General features: G+C 37.2%; 1 protein-coding gene across 2 annotated transcripts in view; it reads left to right on the forward strand.

Annotated features, from left to right (window-relative positions):
- The first annotated feature begins 87 nt into the window (after nt 1-87).
- Nucleotides 88-22,533, forward strand: part of LOC150098821 (zinc transporter ZIP10-like) — a 208,440-nt gene continuing 185,994 nt past the window's right edge. The window contains exon 1 of one of the 2 annotated variants that reach the window (XM_090405729.1): nt 88-379. The gene's annotated coding sequence lies outside the window, so the exon portion shown is untranslated. The remainder of the gene's footprint in view (nt 380-22,533) is intronic. The other variant, XM_090405727.1, reaches the window with a different exon arrangement.

Genomic DNA, 22,533 nt, shown 5'->3' on the forward strand with positions numbered 1-22,533 from the left:
GTGTGATAGAAGCAACAGTGTAATAACGGAAATATGTATCCTAAAATCCCATATCAGAACAGTCTCAGTGGTAAAACTATACAACATATGATTCGTTGTGATGATAACAGTGCGTTTTTAAACGCGTAATAACACTTTAACAGGTTAATAATCATTTTAAGCTAGTCGATATCTACTGTAAACATTATTTTAACTAACGTGGATGGATTTCCTTCCTTGTCGAAATTCGACACGTCACAAGGCCACGTGACACCTCCATCATAGACGATATAGTGCGTCTTTGCCTCCATTTTGAAGTTGCGATCTCTGCACACGGCTCTCAACTGAGGACAATCTCGCGGGGACATTTAAAGTTTCCGTCATTGATATTATTTCCTCGGTATGTACTGATTTCTCTTTAACTTATTTTAGGTTTCTGTCAAACACAAACTTTTTGAGAAAGTACTTCATGTAATCCATTTTTTAAAATATCGTCTACTAGAAAAGATGTACAGTTAAAGCCATAAATGGTAATAGATAGCCGGCACATTTTCTTCTTCAACATTGGTGAAAATTATCGTTTTTTTTTCATATTTGCTCGTGGCTAATTAGTGTCAAATGAAGAAAGCAGTCGAAGCGATCCTTAAATTATGGTAAAAAAAAAACATTATTTTATATAATGTGGATAGCGCAAATAGCGATCGTGATTTCGGAAGAAGAATGCTATTTGTGAAATTCAAGACTTCAAAAAATGTAATATCTGTAACCTTGTGTACAGATAAGTACTAGAAAAAGAAACCTAATCGGGAATTCAGCATCATTTGAATTATTGGATGTTTGCTTTTCTGTTTTATAAATTTGCATTCCTGTATAATTACACCTTCTCGCGCTCAAATTACTTTTCGTCATTTTTCAGTTCTCGCTAGTTTTTTCATAGGCACCACATCATTTTATAATTAGAAATAATTCTATTTCTCCAGTTGCTGTTTAACTAGTGCACTGAACACTTCCTTATTCCTTTCTTATGAAGAATTTGTTTGATTCAGTCACTGCTAAGTAGTATATGTTTATTTATTTTTGGCGGGGAGATGAATTAGACATATTTCCGAGGCCTCTTGTGTAAATCACAATTGAAAATCAGTACAGTGTTGTTGACCATCTGTGCTATTTATTTCTTGTTTATAATTACCATTATTTCTGGCAAGATAAATGACTTTACCCTAATGACACAGCATGCATAGACACTAACATCGTGTTGACTGTATATAGCTTTCAGTAGATAGCATCTCTGATTGATCACACTGTGGCATGGATATGCGAATGTATTTAGGTAGTAATAATTTTCATTCCCAGTGTGCAACCACTGCCATTCTGATTGCTGGAGTACAGCACTAGTGAGGTTTTAGTTCTATAGCAGAGTACTGAATCATAATTTCTTCACCCTCCAGGGGAACCACATTTTAGAAGAAATTATTGTTAAATAATGGAAGGGACAAACAGAAGCATTGGAACACCTGCCAAGGGTATCAGAAGGGACTCCAGTAACAGGATGCTTTATTAAAATTGCCACACTAAAAAAAAAAAGAGAGAGAGAGAGATCCATAGCTAGGTAGACAAATGAATGGGGATGTCAGTTTAATGCAAATAAATGTAAGGTTTTTTAAAATTTGGGATCCACAAATGGGATACTTTACTCACTTGGTGGGGGTTAGACTAAGAAGTGGAGGAAGCATGGGATCTTGGGGTGATTGGGAATAGAGATATACAAGTTCTGAGGACATGTTACAAAGAATTTTAGAGAATTGCTGCAATTCTTATAATATGGCTACAAGAGAAGTGTGGTGGTCCCATTCTATAAAGCTTTGATCAAACCACATCTGGATTTCTGTGCTCAGATCTGGCCACTGGGATTTGAAGGGGATAAAGTAAACTTGGAGGTGGTGTAGAGATGGATAAAAAAAATGATATCAGGACTGTGCATTGTTGATTATGAGGGCATGCAGACTGCAGAGTGTGATGATAGAAGACAAAGAGGAGGATATGATTGAGACATTTAAGCTATTGAAGGGTTATTGTGTTAGGAGATTTTTCATGTGGTAGAACGAGGGGAAAGAGCAAGGACAAGGGTCCATCCCTGGAAGTTGCAAAAAGGAGTGGCAAGTGCACTGTGGTGCAAGTGGTAAGTTTTTTGCATGGAGAGTGGTAGGAGCATGGAATGCATTGACTGAGAGGATGGTGAATGTTGCAGACAGTGGATGAGCTTAAGGAGTGGTATGATAGACTTTGTATTGACCTCCCACAATGAGTCTTATGACTCCATGGAGGTCAGGAGAAAATAAGTAGAAGTTAGACTGTCTAAAGTCCTATGAGTAGGGTCCCCTCTATGGATGCTGTCTGGTGGGAGGCCTAAGAATTAGTTCCCCAAATCTTGAGGATTTAACAGCCATGCATTTATATGGTTGTTACTATATATGTATTTATTTAGATGAGGTTGGTTTTTTAAATATTTTGCTAATTCTAAAAAAAAAGAAGTTTGTATTTGCTGCAGCAAAGCATATTCCCATTTGATTCCATGCATGGTATCCAAGGCATTGTCAGCTAGACTTAACTGACCATGGTTGTGGCAGATGTATTTCTTGTGCTCTCTAAGTCAGATGTTGGCAGATTTTCTAGTTTGATCATAATGATAGATTGCAAAGACAAGCAACCTTGTCAGCACTTGGTATAGGGGGAGGGTGTATCCTTAGGAGAGCAGATAGTACAGCCAACTTCAAGTGAAGCTTGAAAGCAATAAAGAAATATAATCTCTGCAAATTTTTGAGTTGTCCTAGATATAGGAAATAAGAATAGCATCAATGTAATCTGTATATTGAGAGAGATGTGAGGGAATAGGACGAACAACTGTTTTTAAAAATTTTTTTGTTGTTGTAAACCTTGGATAATATATGGTGAATAATGAAGAGTTCAGCTTTGAGGGAAGCTTGGTTGGAACAGAAGTGGAGGTTCTCTTGACAATGCTTTTAATAATCCCATATTGTCGAGTGTTGAACGATGAAAAAGTTTATATATACCTGTGTGGGGAGGTTTTCTGTAAACTGATAAGAAAAACGTTCCATTGGTAAGAAATGTGATTAGAGAATCTAGAAAAAGCAGATTATTATTTTCATTTTCTATAGTGAACTGAATTTCGTGGTGCTGACTGTTGAGGCAAGAGGAGGAATGAGTCTAATGTGTCTGAGCAATGTGGCCAAATAGATTAAACTGGGAGATTTGCCTTGAGAACACAAGAGATACATTAGCTGCTATAATAATGGTCAGTCAGGTCTAGCTGACAATGCCTTGGATACTTTGCACAGAATCAAATGGATGAAAAAAACTACTATGCTTGGCCATAGCAAATACAAATTTAAAACTTTTTTAGGATTGGCAGATTTAAAAAAAAAACAAAAAAAAAAAACCTAATATAAATAAATATGGTTGGGTTCAACTCCCCAAGATTTGGGAAACATTAATTTTTAGGCAGTCTGTGTAATATCCAAGGTTAGCCAACAAAACCCTATAGAGGTTTCTCCTCTATAGGTGCTGTTGGCTAGGGTGACTTCTAGTCTGATTTTCACATTTTGCATGTGTGTGTATTATTACAATTTCAATATTGTATCCCTGAAGATATGTGTTACACACAATGTTGGTACCATTAAATCTGTATTTCTTTCTCTGTGTTGTATTCATTTCATTATTTTCTGTATTCTGATTACCTGAATAGTGATGTCATCTTAAAGACGTCAATGATCATAGTTCAAATTGGTTTTTCTGGTTTACCTTCTCTTAACTCTAGTGATCAAGCCTGGAAGAGTTGAAGTGTTTGCAGGTAATGATCCACTACAAGATGTATGTGATAATTGCCAGAATATCAGATCATTGTCATCCTCCCAATGTCTCAGACTTTTTTCTTAACCAACTGTGTTAAATATATTGTAATGTCACTCTCTTTTGCTTGGTAACTTTTTTTTTATTACTCCCTTGCATAAGATGCAGCAGGGTCGATAGCAAATAAAAGCCATATGTGGGTCTCAGAAGCAGAGTATCTGTTATATTCTTAAACTATAATAAATTTAGTTTAATCCTTTATCCAAGTGTGAGCAAACAAAGTTTGCACCTGAAAATATCTTCAGGACTGAATATGGTGTTGTACTACCTTACCCCAGTAAGGTAGTACAACACCGGGCAACTCGTAGCAAAGGTGGACCAAGCTAACAACACTCCTATCCCACTATCTCCCATAATGCAAAACACATCTCCTTGCAGATATGTATCATGTTATGCATTAAGGGATTGGGGTAAGGTAATACAACACCATATTCAGCCTTGAAGATATTTTCAGGCGCAAACTTTGTTTGCTCACACTTGGATAAAAGATTAAACTAAATTTATTATAGTCTAACCAAGTGGAAAAATAAACTTTCATCATGTTTCTCTAAATCCAGAGTAATTTAATAAAAAAAAAAAGGTGGCACACCTTTTGGCAACTCCTATAGGTAAAGATGACCTCGCTATTGCTTCTGCCTGGTATCTCCACCTCCGGGCGTGGCTCCCACTGAAGAGACCTCAATAAAGGTCGAAACTAGTCTGGGTCAATCCCTTAATGCATAACATGATACATATCCTCAAGGAGATGTGTTTTGCATTATGGGAGATACTGGGATAGGAGTGTTGTTAGCTTGGTCCACCTTTGCTATGAGTTGCCCGGTGTTGTACAACACCATATTCAGTCCTGAAGATATTTTCAGGCTCAAACTTTGTTTGCTCACACTTGGATAAAGGATTAAACTAAATTTATTATAGTCTAACCAAGTGAAAAATAAACTTTCAATATTCTTAAACTGTTGGAGGTTGTAGTCCTTTGGAAATGCTTTGCAGGGGAGGCTATTCCACAGAACCGGGATAGATGTGATGAAAGGTGACTGTAGTAGCCCAATCTGAATATTCAGCTAGGCTCAACATCCTTATGTAAAGGGATGTTGAGCGTCTGTTGCTCAAGAGCTTCTGTAAATCTGGTAGAAATGGGAGACATAATGATGCTTCTTCTGCTGAACAGCGGCAATGGAAATTTTGTAAGAGAGACAATGCAGAAACTGGTTGAAGAGTCTCTCTAAGATATGTCATTGATCAACTTAATTGCCCTTTTCTGAATGGCATCGAGAATTTTTAGGGTAGTCTTACGTGCACCATCCCAAACATGAGAACAGTATTGTTGAGTAAGTAACTGGTCAGAATAGAAGTCCAGTCTTAGCAGAAAAGGATGCCAGGTTTTTTGGAAGCTGATGATGACGATGCTATAGAAGTGATATGATTATGCCAGGAAAGGTATGGAGTAAGAGTCAATCTGAGATTTGGTATTGACTGTTGACCTGAGCATTATCAAAAGTAAGTGGAGAAGTTTTTTTTTCTTCTTCTTCTTCTTCCTAGAAAACAAGCAAAGCCCTTGTTTTGGAATCATTGAAGGTGACTTCATGTTCAGGGCACTTATTACAGATGATCTTGAAGCTTGAGATGCTTTTATGCTGCAAGGCTTGTCATGCGAGTAGGATGAGTGGAGAGTACTATCATCAGTTGATGAGAGTAGGTTGTTTTATATAAATCAGGAAGAGGGTGGGTGAAATGAGAACCCTGAGGGACAGCTGCACTGCGTTAACAGGAAAATCTAAAGAGAGAACACCATCCACCAATTAGAAATTGATCTGAGAGAAAACTGGCAATCCGTTATACAAGGACAAAGGCAGTCCATATGATGATAATTTGTTGAGAAGCCTCTGATGCCAGATCCTATGAAAGCCTTGGAGATGTCAAGTGCAGTAGCACAGGTTTCTCCAAATCTTTTCATGGAATGAGTCCAGGGTTAGATGATGTAGGCCAAATCTCCTGTGGAACTAGATTGCAAAATCTATACTTGTGGTCACTAATTAGATGACAGTTCTCCAAGTGTGAAGTTGACTGTGATACTGTCTGGGCTGAATCGAGGTGAGAGAAATAGGTTGATGGCTTTACGGTAGACATTTATCACACTTTCATGGAGGGGGGGGGTTGGCTGTATATGGGCTTGCTTCCATACTGTAGAGTGGATGTCATCTGAGTTCAGGAGCACATCTCTTGAGCATAATAGGTGGATTCCATCAGGACCAGCTGCTTTTGTGGCCAAATTTTTAAGGTTCTTCTGATGTCTTTCTGGTGGAAGGTTGCTGAAAGTGAGATGCAATGTTTTAGTCAAAGAAGGGGGAAATTTGCCATGGTCATCTGTGGAGAAGTTGGAGGAAAGAATGAAGCCAGGATGTGTTGCACGCAGCAGCTCTTTGGTACTAGAAGGTGCAACTGCTAGTATCACAAGTGGTGAGTTTTGTACATTTAGCCCTGTCAAAGTTACTTAGCCCTTTTTTAACAATAGTTTACAAGAGTTATGGCCACTACTGTGTAAAGGAAGCTGGTGTTTTTGGTCTCAATCCACATGTGATAGGCTGTTTGCTTTTCATGGACTGTCCTCGCACACTTCTTGAAGAACCATGGTTTAGATATAGGTTGGGAATTTTGAACAGAGTAAGGAACCAAAGCTTCCATTCCAGTATGGATTATTTCTCTAAACAAGATCACAGCAAGTATCTGGATCTGAAGAATGAAAAATAGTAGTCTGATCATGGAAAGGAGTAAAAGTCATATAGGTCCTCCCACTCAGCATTGTTATAATGCAGGAATATATGAAGTTGTGAATGATTAAAGAAAGTTTCACTAGAGATGAAACTTAGATGAGATTGTGATCCTAATTATCAAGAGGGGCAGTCACTACAGAGTACATGGAAGGAGAACCAGTTAAGAAGAGAGTCAGGTGAGTGAAGCGGATTGTCATGAATTTTGGTTGGGAGATGATCTGTTTTCAGTCATTGCTTACAGCAAAAATCTCTGCCTGTCTTCCAGCTTGGTTTGTGAAATTTGAAAATGGGAGCTAATTAGAGTTGTGAACATTGAACTTGCCAAAAAAGATGACTTCACTGTTTGGAATTTTTGGATTGAATGAAATTGAGATTTGAAGATAAGAATTGCTTTATCAATCTGCTTGCATTTTATGATAAGTCTACCACTGGTTTAGTTGAAGTAAACTCATAATGGTGATATTTTTGGACTTTACAAAAGCATTTGTGAAAGTCCAAATCCTATATAAGCTGGGAGGGAGATGGAATGATATCAGCAGGTTGTACATAGGGATAAGCATTACAGAAAGAAGGGTAACCAGTAGTGTGCCACAAGGTTTTATTCTTCAGCTCCATTGTTTCTTATTTTTTAATATTTCATAGATTGACATTGGATATTCAGTTGTTTGCTGATCACGCAAAGTTTAGGAAAATTATAAGGAGTGATGCTGATATGCCTTGTTAAAGAATTGAATGAAAACTTGTTTATATAATTGCCAAAGCATAGGACTAGGTATGTCATTAGTGGAACTGTACAGAAGGTAAATGGTAGGCAATAAATGCTTGACCCTCAGGAAGTATGTTGCAAGAGTTATGAAAATTATTGTGCATTGCTACTAAAGAGTGCACTAACAAATAGATACATAGTTGTAACGCTGCATAAGGCATCAATCAGGCTACATGTGGACTGCTATGTGCAAATTTGATCCCTTAGATTTGTAATATATAAACAGAAAAATGTCCAGAGATAAGTGACACCAAGACATTATAAGACTCGGATGCTGGTTGTTGGGAGAGTTTTTTATGTGGTTCCCACCCAATAAAAAGTTTTTTGTAAACCTGTAGTATGTTTGTACCATGAATATTTTTTTTTGTATTTTTTAAAAATTTATTTACACACTCATATATATTGGTATATTTTTATGCATTTTTTTTTTTAAATTGTCCAGAAACTCTGCTCTAGAGACCAAACATGAAACTTTTCAAGCTGCTTGAGGCCTCTAGTTAACCAGGTGGTTGTCCCACATTGGCAATAAATATCTCCCACCTAACAACAATCAAACATCCATGCCCTGCAGCTTGTTGGTTGGAAACGGGATATGCTAACCACTCTGTAGAATGTAATATAATATAATGATGTTCAAGTTGGTAAGAGCATGTTAAAGGATTAATACAGAAGAGATATATGTAGAGGGGAAGAAATGAGAGCTCATCCTCAAAAGTTATTTGAAGTGGGTGATGAAAAAAGGGAGTAATGAATGTTTATTTGCATTGAGCGTGGTGGCTGAATGGAAGCCAGAATGTTGTGAATGAGTTTAAGATTTAGTATATTACTTGTATAGTAAGACCTTTCAATGAGTCTGGCTTTGTGGTTTAAGATAATATAACTCTCAAACTTCCCAGGCTTAAAGTACTGTGCTTATATTTGCTGTGGTGTATAAGAAATCTCACTAAAAATGCTTGATCATAACCTGAAAAGGGCAGTCTGAATATTAGAATGACCCTCTGCTCCAATCTCTTACAGACTCACTTTGATCACATTCTCATTAATGTCTGTTTTTTGCCTTATGTCTTTCTGTAGTTATTTCTTATCTGCTTTATTGAACTGTCCTTCAATCTTCCAATTGCCTGTAATCATGTAAAAACAAACATCTGTTATGGCCATACATAGTTCAGATTCTCATCCTCTATTCACTTCTGCTCTTTGAAAGATATAACTTGCTGTCTACTTTAACCACTTGACCTCATGTCGCTCTGTGTTAAGCAAATTATTAATGCCTGTGTGTGTGTTGGGAGGGATTATAAGGTGTAAGCACAACCAATTATCACGGAAACATTGGAGCATTATGTGAGACCTGTCTAAGGAATTCTTATATAGAGTGATTCCAATCTCTCCTCCCCCATCCTGCAGTCATGACTCGTTAAAGCATATTCTACACCTGAAAGCTGATGAAAAGCTCCCAATAAACATCAGTTCAAAAACTTTGCATTTACATGATACAATCCATTGTGATTACAGCATGAATACCAAGAGCATGCAAATAAATACAATTCAATGAATTACATGATAATAAATAATCCTTATTATTATCTGAGACCTCCAGGAAGTCAAGGACTGATTGAGTGAAGCTATAAATCACCCAAACCAGCTGTCATACCTTCCCTTAAATTCATTCACACTAGATGCACTCACTATCCATAAAGGCAAATTATTCTACTCGCTCACTGCCACTGCTTTGAGAGAGAAAAACCTAGCTCTTACCCCTTTCTTGACTATGAACAAACTTCCATGGATGTCCCCCTTTTGTTGTGTGGAAAGCTAAATCAGAGCATGAAAAGAAATTGGCCATGCAAGCTAAAGGTAATCCAAAAGAATTTTATCGTTATGCCACAAGCAAAAGAATGTGAAAGAATAACTTTCTTGAATGCAGATGGTACACAAGTGTTGGAAGCTAATGAGATTGTTCAATTTTTTTTTTTTTTTTGGAATTTTTTTCCCACTTGGTTAGACTATAATAAATTTAGTTTAATCCTTTATCCAAGTGTAAGCAAACAAAGTTTGCACCTGAAGTATCTTCAGGACTGAGACAACTGGTGGTACAGGTGGACCAAGCTCTCATCACTCCTTGTCTTAATATCTCCGATAATGCAAAGCGCATCTCCTTGCGGTCATGTATAATGCTATGCATTAAGGGAAGGACCACTACCCAGACCGGTTTCGACCTTTATTGAGGTCTTGTCACTGGGAGCCAGACCCAAATTTATTATAGTCTAACCAAGTGGAAAAAAAACTTCCAACATCTTTCTATAAATCTAGAGTAATTTAATAATTAGGTGGTACACCTTTTGACAACTCGTATAGGTAAATATGACTTCTCCATTGCTTCTGCCTTAGTATCACCACTTCTGGGTCTGGCTCCCACTGACGAGACCTCAATAAAGGTCAAAACCGGTCTGGGTAGTGGTCCTTCCCTTAATGCACAGTATTATACATCTCTGCAAGGAGATGTGCTTTGCATTATGGGAGATATTAAGACAAGGAATGATGAGAGAGCTTGGTCCACCTTTATAATGAGTTGCCTCAGTCCTGAAGATACTTCAGGTATAAACTTTGTTTGCTTACACTTGATAAAGGATTAAACTAAATTTATTATTGTTCAATTAATGTGTGCTCACTTTGCTAAGATATATCAACCAGGTGTAAGTAACACAGTGCTACTGCTACATTGGATGAAGAGTTAGGTTCATGAAAATGAGGGTGAAGAGCTGTTGCATAACATACCTGGAATTGCTGAATACAACTCCAGGTATGTTATCTAGTGGCAGTAGTATTTGTTTTCAGCATCTAAGTCATTTGAAGTTTACTAAATTCACTGATTATTTTTATTATGGATGTGTCAATGAAAGTGCATAATGAATTACACTGTCTTTGAGGAGCCAATTCCCTGTCTCCACTCCCTTTAGTGATCATTGCACATGTCAGTCTTTTGCACCTGAAATGAATGGGGGGGGGGAACTGTGAGGGTATTGAAAACTGAGAAAACATTGTATCTAAGATAGTTGTAGAAAGTTTATTTTTTTCACTTGGTTACAAAGTTAATTATACTTGCCAAGAAGTTATTTTCTTGTTTAATCCTTTGTCCAAGTATAAACAAAGAAAGTTTGCATGTAAAATATTTCCATGACTAGGCTATTTGTATATAGAGGTTGATGACCTCACAACTTAATATCGCATAATGTAAAGCACACTCCCTTTCAAATATATGTATTATGGGAGGATCACTATCCAGACTATTTCAGACCTTGATTGAGGTCTCATCAGTGGGAGTAGCATTCAAGAAGATACCAAGGTTGAATTAATGCAGAAATCATACTTCCCATGTAGTAAAAAGGGTGTAGAAAGTTTTCTTCGCTTGATTACAAAGTCAGTTATACTTGCAAAGAAATTATATCCCTGTTCAGTCCTTTATGCAAACGTAACCAAATGAAATTTGCATGCGAGTTATCTTCACAACTAAGCTACTTGATTGAAGCTGATAATTTCACATCAGTTGCCTTTTAATATTCTATGAAAAAAACTTCCTGCAGTTATATCTCATCTAGAGTATTTTTAATAAGATACATATTTTTATTACTTGTTTATTGGAAATATGACTTTATTAGGCCATCCCTGGTAGCACGGGGGGGGGTGGCCTCTGGGAATGGGAGAAAGGGGACGACAAGGTAATGCTGGGTATAGAAACAATGGCATTTTTATGCTTTATACTAATGCCAGAGTATTCGGAATAAAGGAGAGGAATTGGTGGCACTGATAGCATCAGCCTGGCCAAAGATTATTGGGATCACAGAGACGTGGTTGACAGAAGAGGATATAATAATAGGAATAGAAGTTGCTGGGTACAGCATTTTTTGGCAGGATAGGAAGGGAAAGCGTGGTGGTGGAGTACTGCTTATGATAAGTGACGACCTGTGTCCTCTAAGAGTGGAGGCTTTGGAAGGCTGTGACACTAATGATTTTGATTTTGAAAGCATATGGTGTAAGGTTGAGGTGGGCAAGACAGGATATTTAGTGGGGTGTTGCTACAGACCAAGGAGCACAGAGGGTGGGGACCAGGAGATGTTGAGGCAGTTGAGCGTGGCAAGTGCAAAAAGAATGATTGTTATGGGAGATTTTAACTACAGCAGTATAAATTGGGGAGAGGAAGATGCATGTAGTAATAAGGGAATGGAATTTCTAGAATTCTTAAGGAACAAATGTAACAGAGGGAACAAGAGTTTTGGATTTGGTTATAGCATCAGAAGAGTTGATAATAACTGAGATGACATCTCTCCCACCAGTTGGAGAGAGTGACAATATGGTTTTGACTTGATAAATGAATAGACTTGCAGGAGTCTCAAAGAGAAGGAAACGTATGTGGAATTATAAAGCAGGTGATTATAATAGTCTTAGACGTCAACTTGGGGAAGTTTCGTGGAGGGAGGAATTGGAAGACTGTGATATCATTAGTGCTTGGGAAATTGTGAAGGAATATTTGTTACCAGCAATGGCAAGCTGTATTTCACGAGTGAAGAAGAGGACACAATTTGGAGTAAAGTGGATTACAAACAATATTAAACAGGAATTGCATGCGAAAAAGAGGTTATGGAAGAGATATAAGGAGACAGGTGAAGAGAAGATGCATGAAGAATATAAGACACAGGCCAGGAGAGTGACTAGTGTGGTAAGGAAAGCGAAACTGGAATATGAGAAAAGATGGGCACTTCGATCCAAGGAAAATTCTAGGGAATTTTTTAGCTATGTGACCAGTAGGAGGAGAAATGACTGTGTTAGAATGACATTGTGAGATAAAAATGGGAATAGAGTGACTGATGCAGACGACATAGTGGAATTGGCGTATTTCATCCTGGAGGAGTCAATTTGAATACTAGAGGGATAGGGCAGGTTCGATGTTTAGAGGTGCAGGAGGAGAGTGTGTTCCACATACTGAGTACTCTGAATGTTAGTAAAGCTGTGGGACTGGATGGTATTTCACCACGAGTTTTGAGAGAATATGCTAAGGAACTGACAGTGCCTTTGATCTGGCTTTTCAATGAAAATCTGGCTGCGGGAAAAGTGGCCATGGAATGGAAGGAAGGTAAGATAGTGCCATTGCATAAGGGTGGTAGCAGACTGGAAGTGTCTAATTATAGGCCAGTTTGTGTGTCATCAGTAGTTAGTAAGATCTTGGAGAAATTATTAGGGACTGTATACAGCATTGGGCAGATGAGGAGGGTAATGTTATCTGTGAGAGTCAACATGGATTTGTGAAGGGGTGCTCTTGTTTTAGCAATATGCTAGCCTTTTATGATAAAGTTACAAGAGCATTAAATGAGGGAAAGGCATATACTGCCATTTTCCTAGACTTAGCAAAGGCATTTGACAGGGTGCCACACGATAAGCTGATATTCAGGTTGCAGCACATGGGTCTGGATGTCAGATTGGTCAACAGGATTCAGGATTGACTGTCCGACAGGTATCAGAGAGTTGTGTATGGTGGAGCAATATCAAAGAGGCAGAAGGTTACAAGTGGGGTTCCACAGGGCTCAGTACTGGGACCTATATTGTTTAACCTTTATATCAATGACATTGTCTATGAATTGCAAGGGGATATTCAATTGTTTGTGAATGATGTGAAGCTGGGAAGGGTTATTAGTAATAGTGCAGATGTGGTAGCCCTGCAAGAGAGTTTGGATAAGCTAGATAGATGGGCAAATGAATGGGGGTATCAGTTTAATGCAGCAAAATGTAAGGTCTTGAGGTTTGGGACACATTGATGGGATGCTGCATACTCTATGGGAGGAGTTATACTGAAGGAAGTTGGGGAGACAAGATATCTGGGGTTGATGATTGATAGAAACCTGAAATTTAGTGGACATATTGCAAAGGTGGCGAAGGTAACACAGAGGATTGCTGCAATAATGAGAAGGACACTGACCTTCAGAGATAAAATGGTTATCATTCTGTTGTATAAGACACTGATCAAACCGCACTTAGACTATTGTTCTCAGATCTGGTCTCCAGGATTTGAAGGGGATAAATTAACTGTGAAAAGGGTACAAAGGCAGATAACAAAGATGGTGTCAGGACTGTACAATGTTAGTTATGAGGGTCGGCTGAGAGAGTGTGGACCGCAGAGTTTGGTGGATAGAAGGAGAGGTGATTACAGGGTTGACACTGGAGAGTTCTTTCGCTTGGTTGAACAGCAGAAAGGAGTCATGACAAGGAGCCATCCCTGAAGTTACGAAAGGAAACTGTGAGAAAGAAGGTGTGGAGTGGTTTCTTTGCATGGAGGATGGTTGAACCATGGAATGCATTGCCTGATGGAGTGGTGAGAGCAAGAACGGTCAATGCGTTTAAGGAGTGGTATGATAGACTTTGTGTTTCCTATCAGGGACCTCCTGCAATGAGTCTTTTGACTCCATGGAGGCCTGAATAATAATAATTAATTCAACCTTGGTATCTTCTGGGTCTGCTCCCACTGATGAGACCTCAATAAAGGCTGAAACTAGTGTGGGTAGTTGGGTAGTGATCCTCCTAATACTAGCATTATGCATGTCCGAAAGGAAGTGTTCTTTGAATGATGGGATACTAAGGCAATTGTGAAGTCACCGGCCACTGTATACAAGTAGCCTAGTCATGAAGATACATCACATGCAAAACTTTGTTTGCTTATACTTAGATAAAGGATTAAATAAGAATATAATTTCTTGTGAGCATAATTGGATGCTTTATCTAATGCATGGAATCCATGCACTATTGTCAAATTGCTTTTTTTGGGGGTGGGCTCATGTCTCCCATACAGTTGTATGGACGGTCCTTCATGAAAATAAGCTATTCTTCTACCATTTCTGCTGGGTTCAAGTTCTTTTACCTGGTGATGAGGGTTGATTTATTTTGTCATGTTGTCTGCCACAGTGTATACAGGACCAGCCTCTTGTGTGCTTTTCACAGAAAACGCCATACTCAGGTGAGATAGCATTTTTAATTATCACAATCATGTGTTCCACTCAAAATCCACATGCAGTTGTTCGGTCAAGACATCAGCATTTGTTCATATGCATGTTTAGGTATCTTTGGAACTTAATAGGCTGTATTTTGCCAAACAATCTTATAGTTTTAGTAAAAGACAAAATTTCTTGTCAGGTTTAATTCGTATTGCAATTATTCTGCAAGAGATTGAAAAAGCAAAAGAATCTTGGAATGATAGTGAGCAGGACACATGAGTTTCAAGAGCACCTCTCACTGAAGGCAGTACACAGTATTGTTATTATGGTAAGAACGATATTGAGACTTTTGGGCATATTTAGTTGCCTGGTTTTCTTTGAAATGGTAATCCTAGAAAGAGTACAGAGATAATCCTAATTAATCTCAGAGTAGCAGAATGTGAAGAGAGAGAGAGATTGAGTTTAAATTACAGTCTAGTAAATGGAAGGGATGATAGATGAGTGATCCAGAGGCCTTTATCAGATATTGAAGATCGTTGCATTTAGGATGAACTTGCAGTGCATCTTTTTGACTTTTGACTATGAAGTAAGTAGGAATAATTAATCTCCATGTTAGTGTTCAACTTAGGCTACTCTTTTTTGATATGCTTCGGCTAAACATCTTTACCTCATTCAGTCATTCTTTTATTGTCTGTCATTATTTTAATACCATCAATCTTTTTTTTTTTTACTATCCTAAGTAAGGCTTTAATAGCAAGGGTCTTTCTCTGTGATTTCATTGTTTGCAAGTTTAGTTGACTTCCTTTCCCAACTTCACTGATCTAGCTAGTAGATGCTATGATATTTTCTGTTATGATCACATACAAATTGTTCACATGTCTGTAGCACAAGTATTCTCATAATGATGGTGTTCTTTTAAAATTTTATTCCTCCTTTCTGCACAAACTAAAATTGCAACAATGCAAATTTAGCACTTTCTTAAATAGAAAAAACTGATTTTGAAAGTTCCAAATGCAGAAACATTTGTGTGAATTGCAGTCATGCTTTCTCATTCTTTATTAGTGCTGTAACTTCAGTATTCAGTCCAACTTTGTATTCGCTTCTGTAGCATCCAGATAATTATGCTGGATCATTATTCTTAGACAGAACCACTACTTGTAGCTTTTTATTTTCCTCTAACTTGTTCATGGATTTATGTCAAAATTTGTCAACCTTTTAAGAGAGTCGCTTTTTCTAACTTCTAGAGAATGTAATATTTAGGACTACATATATATCTGAGGTAGCTGATGCTTTAAAAGTTGTTTTGAAATTTTGATTTTTTTTTTTTTAATTCACTTGTAATACTTTCTCCATTTAATTTTAATTTTTATCATTTTCATCCCCAGATCCTTTCATAATTTACTTGTTGAATTATGTAAAATAGCACAAAATATGGGCATATTTAGTTGCCCACAAAATATTATGCAGTTAACATTTCTCAAACTGAGAGATGTTAACCTATTAATACTAGTATGAATATTACAATGGTATGGAGTACAACTGCATGTAAAAAAAGAAGTCATCGCCAATACAAATTCATTTAGAGTGAGCATAAAGACCAGTATACTTTTAAAATGACAACTTCTCCCTCTTAATTTTTGACACTTATTGTCAAATTGACAATAAGTGTCAAAGTGACAAAGGACAACTTTGTTTATAGTGAAACCACTATTGAAAAGTAATTACATAATTATTCCACTCTAGCTTGCTTTGCATATTGGGATAAAATTTAATGCCACTGCTCTTGTAAGCACTTACTCCAAATCCTAGATTTGGGGAAAATATTGTACTACTACTACTACTGCCATTTCAAACATTGTTCAGTGCTTTTTTTAAATTTTTTTACTAGAACAACATGGAGGTAACTTGTGGGGTCCTACTGTTGCACACAAAGTTCATTCGAATCATCCTTTAAGTTTATTCACCATTTCTGCACCCACCACATTCTCAAACATTCCATTTCAAGCACCAGCTGCTCTCCATGAAGAGAACCTGCTCCTCACTCTCGTGTTTGCCATCTTCCTTATACAGTTTCCAGGGGTGGCCTCTTGTTTTCTATTCCTGTCTCCCTCCATTCTATGAAAAAATCTTTCATGTTAATCTGGTTAGAACACCGTACTTCGTTAGATCTCAATCATATCCCTCCTTCTATTTGTGAGTTTTTCAGATGCCAGATACACATGTATATGTGTATCTGGCATCCAAGTGACCAGATACACATGTACATGTGTGGCCTAAACAAGACCATCTCCACTACTTAATCCTATGTTTAATCCTTGGGAAAAAAGGATTAAAACCTAGCTTATAAAATTGCTTGGTATCTTTAACATAGTATACCCAAGTTAAAAACTTTCAAAATCTTACTCTCATCCTGAGATTTTTATTTAATGGTCAAAGGACCTTGTGGCAACTTGTTTAGGTAAAATCTATAAGCCCTGTGTCACTTCAACCTAGGCATTTATCGGTCTGGCTCCCACTGACGAGACCTCAATAAAGTTCGGAACTGGTCTGGGTAGTGGCCCTTGCCTTTAATGCATAGCATCATACATCTCTGCAAGGGAATGTGCTTTGCATTAGGGGGAAATATTAAGGAAAGTGATCGGATCTTGCTCCACCTTTACCATGAGTTGCCTCAGACTTGAACTACGTTCAGACACAAACTGGACTTATTTGTTTGTTTGCTTCACTTAGGGAAAAAATGATTAAAACCTAGCTTATAAAATTGCTTAGTATCTTTAACATAGTCTACCCAAGTTAAAAAATTTTCCACATACTACTTAATCCTCTTCCTCTATCGACACACAATGCCACTAACCAATATCAGCAATATTATCTATAGTCCACCAGCAGTATTTTTTATTTGTAAATTGAATGAGATCTATAGCCAATTTGCCTGTATGTGAGGTGAAAAATCAGAGTTGCTGGGAGAAGAAACTCTCCTACCTCCATATGAGATCAACTAATTCAGTTTCAGTTGAAAAAGCTTGTGTAAAGATTCCTCTCATTACGATGAGAATCAAACTCCGATTTTTTTCCAGTCTAATGGTACAATGTTGTCTCATTCTTTTAGTTGTGCTGGCTCCTTTATTGCACAACTGGAAGTTGTTTTTTCCAGTTGTGCTATGGAGTTTGTTTGTACACGTCAGGGTCCTCATCATTGATGTAATCTGTTGTAATGTCCTCACACTTCTAGCAATGCAACGTGACCTCTTGCTCCACCTTTACCATGAGTTGCCTCAGACTTGAACTACGTTCAGACACAAACTGGACTTATTTGTTTGTTTGCTTCACTTAGGGAAAAAATGATTAAAACCTAGCTTATAAAATTGCTTAGTATCTTTAACATAGTCTACCCAAGTTAAAAAATTTTCCACATACTACTTAATCCTCTTCCTCTATCGACACACAATGCCACTAACCAATATCAGCAATATTATCTATAGTCCACCAGCAGTATTTTTTATTTGTAAATTGAATGAGATCTATAGCCAATTTGCCTGTATGTGAGGTGAAAAATCAGAGTTGCTGGGAGAAGAAACTCTCCTACCTCCATATGAGATCAACTAATTCAGTTTCAGTTGAAAAAGCTTGTGTAAAGATTCCTCTCATTACGATGAGAATCAAACTCAGATTTTTTTCCAGTCTAATGGTACAATGTTGTCTCATTCTTTTAGTTGTGCTGGCTCCTTTATTGCACAACTGGAAGTTGTTTTTTCCAGTTGTGCTATGGAGTTTGTTTGTACACGTCAGGGTCCTCATCATTGATGTAATCTGTTGTAATGTCCTCACACTTCTAGCAATGCAACGTGACCTCTAAACTTCAGCTTCTTATCACCACCATTCCTAGATCTTATCTTCATTCACCTTATTTAAAATTTTCTCACTGTGTACTCTGCATCTAATCCTTGCCTGCCAAATTTCAAACTTTACACCTTACAACATTGAAGTCTCACTTACTTGCCTATTCACAAAGTCCATTCAGATCCTCCTGTACCATATCTGTTTTACTCCTCGGTTCTCTCTAACTTGTATCATCTAGAAACAGCTGCATATTTCCAGTTAAATGTTCCATTATCATCAACATATAAGTTAAACAATGATAGCCTCAAAATATGTGGCACACCACTAATAGCTTTTCTCTTTCAGGATACTACTCCCCCTCCCTCCCTATCCAATACATACTATGAGGGTGGTCTGAAAAGTTCTCGGCCTCAACCATAGATGGCAACACTATCGGGAAGATTTTTTTCTTAGTTGGTACATCTGTCATAAGCATCCATGTGAAATTGCAAGTTATTCTATCAAGTAGTTTGTTTTATTCAGCTGTCTGAAGCAAAAGTGTCGTCTGTATCCTTTGAAATGGATAAAATTGAGTATCGCGTGGTTGTTAGAGAAGGTTTAACGGCAAAAGAAATTCATCTGAAGTTCATAAAAGTTTATGGGCACTCTTCTCCTTCATTTTCGACAATTAAGAAATTGGCTGCCGAGTTTAAATGTGGCCATACCAGCCTTGAAGACGATCCACGTGAAAGACGTCCAAAAAATGTAACAACACCAGAAATCATTGATCAAGTACACAATATGATATTGGATGACTGGCGAGTCAAAGTGTGTGAAATTGCTGAGACTATAGACATTTCAAAAGAATGTGTGGGATATATTTTGTATGAAGAATTGCGAATGAAAAAGCTTTGTGCAAGATGGGTGCCTCTCTTGCTCACAACAGATCAAAAATGCACTCGCATGAAAATCTCTGAACAGTGCTTGGAGCGTTTTAACAAGAATAAAACTAATTTTGTGTGTCGATTTATTACTATGGACGAGACTTGGATTCACCATTACACACCAGAATCCAAACAGCACCAAAGTTCAGCGCCGAAGAAGACAAACTCTGTTCCATCAGCAGGAAAGGTCATAGCATCAGTGTTTTGGGATGCTAAAGGCACTTTGTTTATTAATTATCTTGAAAAGGGTAAAACAATAACCGGGGGATATTATTCCGATCTTTTAACAGACTAGACGAAAAAAATCGTGAGAAAAGACCTGGTTTGCAGAAGAAAAAATCATCTTTCATCAGGATAATGCACCTGCCCACAAATGTGTTTTGGCAATGGGAAAATTAACGGATCTGCACTATGAATTGTTGGAAAATCCGCCCTATTCCCCATATTTGGCTTCCTCTGACTTCTATCTCTTCCCAAAACTAAAACTTTTCCTCGCTGGTCAGCGTTTTTCTTCGATTCAAGAGGGATTGCAGCTGTAGAGGGGTATTTTGCAGATCTTACTGCAAACCACTACATAGACTGGATAATGGAGCATCGTTCGAATAAATGTATTAGTCTTAAGGGAGATTATGTTGAAAAATAAAAATAATTTTGAAATTATAAATCCTTTTTTTCATTGTTACGCCAAGAACTTTTCAGACCACCCTCGTGATACCTGTCTGGCATCCTCACCCATCCAACTTCCTAATCTTATCTGATCCCATCTATTCCAGTTTAATTATCAACTTTGTGTGGTAATCTTTCAAAATCTTTGCTAAATCAAAATAGATCACTGTATATGCATCATTTCCCATGTTCATTGATTTGTTCACTTTTTAGTACATAACAAAATTTTAAAACATGACCTCCATTTAACAGAACCCTTTCAGACTATTACAGAATTATTATAATCAATCCATGTTTTGATCCTGGTCATGACAACTTCTCCAACAACTAAATCAACTTCACACAAACTGGTCTTTATTTCATAGCTTCAGTCTTATCACCTCTTATTCGTGAAGTGGAACAATTTTGTTCTCTTTCCACTCCTTTGGAACTTAGCCTACTGCAAGACTGAACTTCATGGCGCATGATTTTAAAATATGTAGCAGTATTTCGTTAAGCCAAACATTATTTGCTTAGTTCCTGTTGCTTACGTCAGTTCTTACTCTGCTCATGCCATACTCTACTTTAACCTCCTCATGTGTCACACTTATTCAATCTGGATACCAGAACGTTGGTAGAATTTGTTTCCAACGGTTGACTGCTGTTTCGTATCACCTTATAACATTTGTTTCCTGGTATTTGAATATGTCTTAGAGTTTGGAAATTAGCCCATATTCTAGGTATATGGGCCAAGAAGAATATCAAGCCTTAACCAACTTCATAAATCTTGAAAGTGTTTCTGTCCTCTTTCTCCATTCCTTTCTGGGATAATGAAGAATAAATGGTTAATTTTACCTGAGTGTTATCAAAAATTTTACTTAGTTAAAGTTATCTGATGATCTTTTTTGTAACTAAGTTGTTGCCAGCTCTCTCTCTGCCATCATATTGTAAAGTTACTGAATCTTTATCCTTAACTTAGCAGCTAATGCTGGAGTATTATAGGGGTTTTGTTCTTTCTGTATATTCAGAAACCTTCTCCAATTCATAGCAAATCCAGTTCAAAGTTTTGCTAATAACAGTATGTTGCCCTACTCTTTCTTATTTAATGAACTTTGATATTCTAGAAGTTTCGTTCATTTATGTAGTACAGACCATCAACTTATATGCTAGTCTCCAAGCCATTCTTCAGTTAGGATCTGATAGTGATGTTAACTTGTTTCTTATTTGTGAAGTGGAACAATTTTGTTCTCTTTCCACTCCTTTGGAACTTAGCCTACTGCAAGACTGAACTTCATGGCGCATGATTTTAAAATATGTAGCAGTATTTCGTTGAGCCTTATTAACATTATTTGCTTAGTTCCTGTTCTCTTATTATTCTCTCTCATTATACTCATATTTCTAGAGTTGACAAGATTTCCTTTTTTTGGATAACTTTTCTTCAAACTTTGTTAATGTAAATATTTACTTGTATCTCATTCAAAGATAAAGTAGATTTCTGTTTTGCTCCAGGAGAGCAAAAGTGCAGAAGAGAGCAGTTATGTTGATCAGTAATAATTCTTCTGTTGCTTGAATGTTTTACAGAAGTTTGTTTTGATCACTGATCAGAATTGACCTTAGTGATTCTTTCACTTTCCTCTAAATCTGTTGGTCACTATCCCTTCACAGTTCAGCTCCAAACTTTCAGAACTCCTTTAGTTCACTCTTCTCCTTTGGAGCATCATTTTTTTTTTTCCTGAAGAATAATCAATAGATTAACTTTCTTCTTAAAGTGTACTACTTAATACTATAGTATAGGTTGAGCAATGTGTTATGTTTAGAATCATTAAATATATATAATGTCATGCTTTTATTTCTTATCCAGAATAAATGTGTAGAAAACTTTCACTTAATGATTGTTGAATCCTCAGTATCTAAGAAATAGTCTTTAATTAGTATGTATCTAATATAAGAACTTAATTAGTGCAGATGGAAGAAGGGTGTGTGTGTGCAAAATGTGACCTGAACGAGGAATTGATGAATGCGAATATGAAGTTGATGACAGAAAGTGCTAGTACCGATTGTGTCGTGAGTGCACGTTTGAAAGAGAAGGATGGTGAGAAAGACAGGCGAAAAAATGCTAAAAAATCAGGAAAAAAGAAAAAGAGCGATTTGACAACCGTAACGGATGTTAAAAGGGACGAAAGTGAGGCGGAAAGAAACGAAATTGAGAGAACGAATGAAAGTAGAAATGGCGTGATGCAGAAATCGCAAGTAAAAAAATTCGAAAGAATGAATGATAGCGAAAAAAGAATGACTGATGGCGAAAGTTGGACGCATGTTGGAACAAAAGTACTGAACCAAAGAAAGATGAATGACAGTAAAAGTGAGAAGAATGATAGCGAAAGTTGGACGCATGTTAGTCCGAAAGTATGGAAACAAAGAAGAATGAATGAGAGGGAAAGTGAGAAGAGGGGGTCGAGAGTTAGAAAGTTAGAAAGATTTAATGATAGAGTGAATGTGTCGCGAGGTTCGGAAGGTGAATTGGATTGGATGAAGCAAGAAATGAAATGGATGCGGAATGAAATTAAGAGAATTCAGGTCAAAACTATTAAAATAAATCATGATGGCATGAAAGAGTTAACAAAAGATGAGCGAGTGGCGTTGTATGGCGACTCCATTATTAAAGGTGTGCTAGAGGATAAAATGCACAAGGTATGTTTTCCAGG

Source organism: Typopeltis vanoorti, chromosome 15 (assembly GCF_054136105.1).
Source record: "Typopeltis vanoorti isolate ZY-2024b chromosome 15, IOZ_Tvanoo_1.0, whole genome shotgun sequence".
NCBI lineage: Eukaryota > Metazoa > Arthropoda > Arachnida > Uropygi > Thelyphonidae > Typopeltis > Typopeltis vanoorti.